General features: G+C 41.9%; 1 long non-coding RNA gene across 1 annotated transcript; it reads left to right on the plus strand.

Annotated features, from left to right (window-relative positions):
- Positions 1–3,566: 3,566 nt before the first annotated feature.
- LOC121524492 lies at positions 3,567–6,998 on the plus strand. Its single transcript, XR_005993122.1, has 3 exons — positions 3,567–3,851; positions 6,420–6,478; positions 6,570–6,998. It is a non-coding gene; the product is annotated as an uncharacterized LOC121524492 (long non-coding RNA).
- The last annotated feature ends 502 nt before the right edge of the window (positions 6,999–7,500 follow it).

A 7,500-nucleotide genomic window follows, 5' to 3' on the forward strand; every position in this document is an offset into this window, starting at 1 on the left:
AAAGTTCTCCTCTCTCCACAGAGGACCGCTGGAGCTCTGACAGAGTGACCATCAGGTTCTTGGTCACCTCCCTGACTAAGGCCCTGTTCGCTCAGTTTAGACGGGGTCCAGCTCTAGGAAGAGTCCTGGTGGTTCTGAACTTCTTCCATTTACAGATGCTGGAGGCCACTGGGCTCACTGGGACCTTCAAAGCAGCAGAAGTTTTTCTGTACTCTTCCCCAGATTTGTGCCTCCAGACAGTCCTGTCTCGGAGGTCTACAGACAGTTCCTCTGACTCCATGCTTGGGTTGTGCTCTGACATGCACTGTCACCTGTGGGACCTGATATAGACAGGTGTGTGTCCAATCAACTGAATTTACCACAGGTGGACTCCAGTGAAGCTGTAGGAACATCTCAAGGATGATCAGTGGAAACAGGATGAACCTGAGCTCAGTTTGGGGCTTCATGGCAAAGGCTGTGAACACTGATGTACATGTGAAGATTTTTATTTTTAATAAATTTGCAAAAAAAAAAAAAAAGTTTTCACATTGTCATTCTGGGGTGTTGTGTGTAGAGTTTTGAGATAGGCTCATTCTGTAAAAATGCCATTAAACTATAAAGCTCATGTTGTTCTCATGTTTTATAACTAAGTTCTGGATAGACATCCATGGAGGGATAAAACAGAATATTCCATCCTTTCAGAAGAAAATGTTTTATTTGGTATTTGACTAAAAAACTAAAATGATGAACTCTATAAATGTGGTTCTATGTCTGGATAAATGTTTCATACATAAGAACAGAGCTTTAAGCTCAGCCTCTATTTCTGAATCTGTTTGAATGAATTCATGTTAAATCTGAAGTCTTTGCAGGTCATGAAGTCTAAAATTCACTAAAACTGTTGAACAATCTGAGAGAACAGATTTAAAACTGCACTCCTCTCAGCATAGCCATGAATTTATTTAGACGTGTAAACGGTTTACTCCTTTACTCTCAAACAGAGCTCTACCCTCTGCTATTATAAATGTATGGACTTCTTTTATTAGTCAGGATGAACCTTGAAACTTCACATTTGTTCTACACACGTGTTCCCATGTCCTGATGTTAGGAAAGAATGGATATCTGTTTGTTTTCATGTTTTGTTCAATTTCAATAAAGTTGTTAAAATAGAAAAACACTCAGACCTCCATCAGCCCTATCTCCTAATAGTACAGGATCCTTTAAAACACTCCTGGATCCAGACGGTGATCCGGATCACTCCCAAAGTCTGACCAGTTCTTCCTTCTGCCATTCCTGACATTTCCTGGACATTTCATCAGAATCCGTCCAGAACTTTTTGAGTTATGTTGCTGACAAACTGGCAAACCCTGCCGATCACGTGACCTCCTTGGCGGCGGTAAAAGGAGGGGCAGCGGAGTGACGTCACAGCTTCACGTGGAGAACGGTAGGGGGCGGTATGTATTTAAACCGCTGCTAACTCAGGGCAGCGTGTTTGAGGCAGCCATGGCGGATCCACCTGTGAGAGAGCTGAATGAGCAGATATGAACTCTGTCACTGCCAGAACCGCAGCTAAGCTGTCTTTAGCTCCTGAGTCCATGAGGAGCCCAGGCTAAGCTGTCTTTAGCTCCTGAGTCCATGAGGAGCCCCGGCTAAGCTGTCTTTAGCTCCTGAGTCCATGAGGAGCCCAGGCTAAGCTGTCTTTAGCTCCTGAGTCCATGAGGAGCCCAGGCTAAGCTGTCTTTAGCTCCTGAGTCCATGAGGAGCCCAGGCTAAGCTGTCTTTAGCTCCTGAGTCCATGAGGAGCCCCGGCTAAGCTGTCTTTGGCTCCTGAGTCCATGAGGAGCCCAGGCTAAGCTGTCTTTAGCTCCTGAGTCCATGAGGAGCCCAGGCTAAGCTGTCTTTAGCTCCTGAGTCCATGAGGAGCCGCTGATGAAGAGCTGTTCCGGTTCTGGGAGCCTTTGGCGGGAGAGTGACCCAGAGCTGGGCTGTTCTCTGTTGGACAGGTGGGTGCTAAATGCTAATGGCGGTTAGCCTGTGCTAGCTCGCTATGCTAAAACATGTTCTGTCTTCATTGAAGTTCTAGTGTAGGAATAAAACATGTATGTGTAGTTCACTAACACTGAAGCATCTACGTTCATCCCTGATAGTTCATTTATTTATTGAAGGTAATGATTGTTGTTGCTTCTGCAGGATGGACACCACCATGGTGGTCAGAGTGAACCTCTGTTGTCTTGTTGCAGAGAAGTGATGACCATCTGCACTCCAAGGTGAGAGCAGAATAAAGAGCATTTTTCTATCAGTCACATACAAACTTATGCAGATCTTATTTATCTGTATTTTTCTGGTTGGGGCTGATATTTAGCATGCAAATATGCTTTTTTTTTATTTTAGGGCCTTTGGACCTCCTCCATGTTGCTGGGATGAGCATCATCACCCTGCAGGGACCAGGACTGATGACAGCCTCACTAACACATGAGGGCTAAAGATGTCCAAGTACCTGAACTTCAGGTAGAATGTGTTTATATTAGTGCAGCGTTACTCAGCCAAAGAGCCAAACAGTTGAAAAATACCTTTGCAAGAGCCACAGTCTAAGTAATGAAAAGTGGCAAAAACAGCTTAAGTAGCTTTACACGTAAATTCAAGGAGGTAAAAACGGTCAACAAGCAGCAAGAAGGGGTGAAAGTGGGGTGGAAAGTGGAAACGGGGTCAGAAAAAAGCAAAAATGGGTGAGAAGTGACAAAAATATGAGTTACAGGTGGAAAAAATGGCTCAAAAGTGGCAAAAACAGCAAAAAATGAGTAAAAATTGACAAATGGGCAAAAAGCTGTCAAGATTAGCAAAGCTGGGCAAAAAACAGGAAACAAGTAGTATATTATGGCAAAAGGTAGCTCTGATGGGAGAAAAGTGGCAAAAAATGGTGAAAAAGAGCAAAAAAAATTGCCTTTAAGTTTTTTTGGGGAATAATATTTAAAATAAGACATTAAAGAGCCACAGGTTGAGTATGGCTGTATTAGTGACTGATGTTTGCAGATGGTGTTGTGCAGGAGTCCACAGTCTGTTTCTTTGTTTGAACGGCTGAATCAACCAATCACAGAGCCTAGAAAACATAAATAGATGCTACGTTAGGGTTCAGATTGTGTACTGATGTAGCTCCAGGCTGATCCGTACAGCAGTCTAGTGTGAATGGAAGGTTAACAGCGCTGTACCCTCTTCTGCAGGATGGACACCACCATGGTGGTCAGAGTGAACCTCTGTTGTCTTGTTGCAGAGAAGTGATGACCATCTGCACTCCAAGGTGAGAGCAGAATAAACAGCAGTTTTCTATTACATGAAAAAGTTATGCAGATTTTATTTCTGTTTTATTTTGTGTTGTTGGGACTGATTTATAAAAATGAGCACCTGAATTAGAGAAATGTACCTTTTCTTTATACTAGGAGGAAACAAAATAAAGGTTCCATGTGCATCAGCAGTCCTTTCCTGTTCTAGTCAGAGATGACTGAATCAGTTGTGTTGTGTTTTTCAGAGTTCAGACCATTGACACAGAGAGGGAGACTGCCCTTTTAGACCTGTGAACACATGAATGAGGAAAAGCAACAACCTTGATAAGAAGTGGCTTCCAAGACCACGCTGACATGCATTCATGCTGTCCAGAGTTCCTGCAGCGCTGCATTCCTTCTCATCAGTGACACTTTTTGGGAATCATCCCTAAATGCTTTCCTGGAGTTCCAGAACTGGAGCCCTGAACTTCCCAACTCCTTCATCTCAGAGGAGGAAGAGACGCCAAGGATGGCGGAGAGGCCTTTGTCCAAGCTGAGGTCCTGGAAACATCCCCCTCCTCGCCCACATACAGGCACCGGACCACAGAACCAATGATGGTAAGAGCTGGGACTGACTTTCACACTGTGTATGAGCTCTGTTTAAGCTGTGACGTTGTCTGCTTGGTAAATGGTGTAATCCTTGATGTGCAGCTGCTTCTATCCCTCCTAGAGTTAACTTGTAATTAAAACCAAGTCTGGCCTGAGATAGTTGGCCATGCCCAGCTGTAAATAACTGAGATATTGTAAAACTCTCTTTGAAACATGGGTAAATCAGACCACACGGCTCTTCTCCTGCTACAAAGGTTCAGATAGCGTCTTCAGGAGCAGCCAAATCTAACCTGCAGGTTGAACTTTAACCAACTAAACATCTGTCAGTGTTTTATGAGTTATCCAGTAGGGCGCTGACTCCTTTTGTTCCATATTTACCTTACAGCAGAGTGAACTACAGCCCAGAGCAGCTCAGCTGAGCATCACATTTGTTTAAAGAACAGTTTTTATGAATGGATTGTTAAATTAACAGTAAATCATGAGTTTCCTGTTTCAGTTCAACCCGCCTGTCTGAATCACAGCAATCACACTATCTGTTTATGCTGGCGGTCTAAAGTTAGGATAACCTGGGTTAAAACTGGCTGACTAAAACTTGAGCATGTTTGTAGAGATGCAGTAATATTACACTCAGGCAGCTGGGTCAGTGTCATCTCTGACCGATCTATTTCCTGTTGAAACCAGACTCAAAAATCAGAAATGCTCGTTCTGGTTTTTTTTAACATAAATGACGTAAGACAGCAACACAAATGACCTTCACAACAGGTCACATGACTTCCTTTTCCTCAAGCATTTTATTAAATGAAGGAAACAAAATAACAAATTTGAATAAAACATTGGACTCCTTTCTTGAGGTTTTTTGTTTTTGTGACCAAAATGAAGAAACAAAAAAAAACAAAACAAAACTGGTCGTTTTTCTGTTTGTTTGTTTTTTTCCTGCCAAAAACAGAATAACAAGCTTCTGCCAGTTTTTGAGTCTGGTTTCAACCAGGAAATGGATCTGCTAGAAACTGACCGAGTTGCATGCTGGGGGTGTTTCTGGTCAGAATTGACTGGATATGACTTCATGCATGTTTAGAGCGGTGCATTTCTGGTCTACCAGTGACTTTTCTGATCTTATCTGCTTGTCTATTACAGATAATGATAAATGACTCATTTCTAAATCCACACTCGACTCTGTCAGAGATGATTCCTTTACAGAGATTACTGTTTCCTTTGTTGAAAGAGGTGTTCCTAATATTTTGACCCTTATGGTGCATGTGAGTGAGGTTGGTGAAATATCACAAACTCAGTATTTTTGATTCCTTCATATCTGTCTAACCTAAATGTAGAGTTAACACAGATGACATCAGAACGGTTTGGTTATGGCTCATATCTCCATGATGACTGAAGACTACAGTGATACTCAACCTGTGGCTCTGGAGCCACATGGGGACCTTTTTTCTTGATTTGAAACATTATTCCCATTTGAGCCACTTCTTTGTGTGACATTTTTATCCTGCTTTTTCTATTTTTTTGCCACTTTTTGCTGCCTTTTGCAATTAAATGCCACCTATTTCCCGTTTTGCCACTCTTTGATGCGTTTTGCTCATGTTTTCCACCTTTTTTCTGATTTTTGCCACTTTTGGACAATTTTTGCCACCTGTAACTCATGTTTTGCCACTTTTCCTCAGTGTTTGCCCCTTTTTACTTTATTTTGCCATTTCTCACCTATTTAAGCTGCCTTTTGCCACTTTAAATGCCACTTTTTGCAGATTTTCCCACCTTTTTTATGATTTTTTTTTTGCCCATTTTTCCCATCTTTTTCAGATTTTTGCCACTTTGATCATTTTTCCCACCTTTATCTCATTTTTTGGTGACTTCCCACCCATTTTTGCCACATCCTGATCTTTCTGCCACTTTTCTCCCAGTGTTTGCTGCTTTTTGACCACTTTTGACACCTTTAACTTATTTTAATTGCCACTTTTCACCTTTTAGATTGTGGCTCTTGCAAACGTATTTTTAATAATTTGGCTCTTTGGTTCAGCGGGGTTGAGTAACGCTGGTCTAACCTTAATGTAGAGTTAACACAGATGACAGAACAGTTTGGTTATGGGTCATATCTCCAGATTGACTGAATAGTAAATCATGTGGAGGTGCAGCTGAGAGACTGAGAGTGCCTGAGGAGAATCTGACTATAAGGGTCAGTTTGCTTCCTCTGTGAAGGTTTTAAACATGTGTACAAACCAAGTTAGCCATACATGGGCTCTCATTACTGCTGACAGCTAGGGCTTTAACACTGTTGTCTCTTTTTCATGATTGTGCAAAGCTAGAATCGTAAATGAAACATGATTATTGTTGGTGTATGACCGACGGCATTGAGAAGAGGCTTAACCTGCAGCAGCAGCTCTAGACGTGAAAAGTTGTCCCTGCAACAAAACAAATCAGTTACCTGCAATAAGCTGTGCAGTTTCTTATTTTTAGCAAAGAAGGTAAAGTTGGAAACTGTCAACTATCATTAAAACTGAAATGTTTGAAATTAGATGCTAAACATCTGCAGGTGTATTTGAGATCTTCTGATCCTATTTTTTCTTTTTTTAGCACTCTGCTGATGTGTGATGGACTTCATGTGACGATGAAGAACCTTGATGAAATACCAGGTCAGTAGTTACATTGAACTTTAAGATATTGGTAATAAAACTGGACTGTTTTCTGAATTCTAAAATGATTTATTTATTTTCCCCTTTTTAGGTTCTTTTGAAGTGGATGGAGTGGTGATCTATGATGTTGACACACTCAGATCAGTAAGCGTCCTCTGGATGTGTAGTCCTTCTTTGACTACACTCAACAAAAACAGACAAAAGGAAACCAGTCTGACCAGGAGGACCCTGCCTCCTTCATGAGTATCTATGGGATGACTGCCTGGACTAGGAGGGCATGGTTGCTTCTTTTTAACAAGGCCAGACGTCCACTCTGGTTTCCCAGCAGGCCAAATGTACTGTTGCAGTAACTGTGTGCACTTAGAAAAAGAGAGTAGCATTAAAAATGGCAGCATGAACTGGGCATGCAGGCTTGTTCAACCCTTTAAAACTTCTTTGTTTAACTCTTAAATTTAAAGTTGTGTCACAGGAATAGAACATCTGTGGGATATTAGAGGTCAGTAAGTGGGTAAAAACTGGTAGCAGAGACAGAAAAATGCTTCCTTCAAACATTCCTCCATGTAGGCCACCCAAATAAGAAAACTCTAGACACTCATACAGTCCACATGGTTCCTGGGCTCACAAAAGGCTCTCAGTCTTTACAAGGGCAAAATTTAACTAATATTACAGAGAACATGAAATCAAGTCCTCTGTCTAATAACCTAAAAAATGTATTACTTTAATCAATAAAATAATAAAAATTTAATTTATTAATAAAAAAGATAAAACTGTATAAAAAATGAAATTTCCTTAAAAATTGCAGAAGCCGCTGGTGAGGTTGAAGTGGAGATTCGGTGGGTGTGGCACCATCAGTAGGGCCCGTCCAGGCTGCCACAGGACGGCCGGGACCAAAAATTGGTGCTGCCTGTTGAGCCTTCGGCCATATTCAGCTTGGAGGCCAGGGCTACGCCTGTACCTCGCGCCGCTGTGTGACCGCGGCGATCACAGAAGGCAGCACACTGCCGAGGCTTCATCAGCTGCTT

The sequence above is a fragment of the Cheilinus undulatus genome, linkage group 16, assembly GCF_018320785.1.
Source record: "Cheilinus undulatus linkage group 16, ASM1832078v1, whole genome shotgun sequence".
Taxonomy (NCBI): domain Eukaryota; kingdom Metazoa; phylum Chordata; class Actinopteri; order Labriformes; family Labridae; genus Cheilinus; species Cheilinus undulatus.